The following is a 940-nucleotide window of genomic DNA, read 5'->3' as shown; positions in this document are numbered from 1 at the left end:
TTGGGGTGATTACGCCACTCAAGATTGTAGGTATTAGAGAAAGGTGCAACAGGCTTTATGTACATACCTAAGGCATTACATTGTTTCTCATACATCCCTCTCATCTCAGCAAATGTGGGACACTCTTGGGCAAGGTGATCTACCCCGCCACACACAAAACATGGTCCAAAAGACTCTGCATGATTAGCCACGTGTGTTGGCTTTAAGTCCTTAGTCTTCAACGCCTCTAGCTCTCTAGTGAGCATCTCAACCTTAGCCTTTAGGTTATCTTCTTCCCTGAGATGGTAAATTCCACCACCATTTAGGTTTCCTGCAGGTCGTGACCTATTTGTGCTCTCAGTAGCACTAGGTCCAGTCCAAATGTGAGCTTTTTCAGCAAGCTCATTGAGGTATTCTATGGCCTCATCAAGATCTTTCTGTAAGAACTCACCATCACACATCATCTCCACAAATTGACGCTCTCTAGGTGTAAGTCCCTCATAAAAATAGCTCACTAAGCGCCAATTCTCATACCCATGGTGAGGACACATACTCAATAGCTCCTTAAATCTCTCCCAAGACTGATACAAAGTCTCACTGTCCTTTTGTACAAAGGTGGAGATTTGCCTTTTTAAAGCATTGGTCTTATGTTGGGGAAAGTATTTATTAAAGAAAACCTGAGTCATCTCATTCCATGACCCAATAGATCGTGGTCTCAATGAGTATAGCCAACTCTTAGCTCTATCCTTCAAAGAGAAAGGAAAGAACTTAAGTCTCACAATGTCATCAGTTGCATTTTGACTATGAAAAGTCGCAACTACTTCCTCAAACTCCCTAATGTGCACATATGGATTTTCATTTTCCAAGCCATGAAAAAAAGGGAGTAACTGTATCATCCCTGTTTTAAAATCCAATTGGCAAATATTAACTGGAAACATGATGCATGATGGTGTGGCTGTGC

At 41.6% G+C, this 940-nt stretch overlaps 1 non-coding gene across 1 annotated transcript; it reads left to right on the top strand.

The window, feature by feature from the left end:
- Positions 1–510: 510 nt before the first annotated feature.
- Positions 511–618, top strand: LOC122302025. Its single transcript, XR_006240275.1, has one exon. It is a non-coding gene; the product is annotated as a small nucleolar RNA R71 (small nucleolar RNA).
- Positions 619–940: the final 322 nt, after the last annotated feature.

Source organism: Carya illinoinensis, chromosome 2, assembly GCF_018687715.1.
Source record: "Carya illinoinensis cultivar Pawnee chromosome 2, C.illinoinensisPawnee_v1, whole genome shotgun sequence".
NCBI classification, from domain to species: Eukaryota; Viridiplantae; Streptophyta; class Magnoliopsida; order Fagales; family Juglandaceae; genus Carya; species Carya illinoinensis.
Note: the sequence above shows the minus strand (reverse complement) of the source record. Positions and strands in the feature narration are given on the sequence as shown.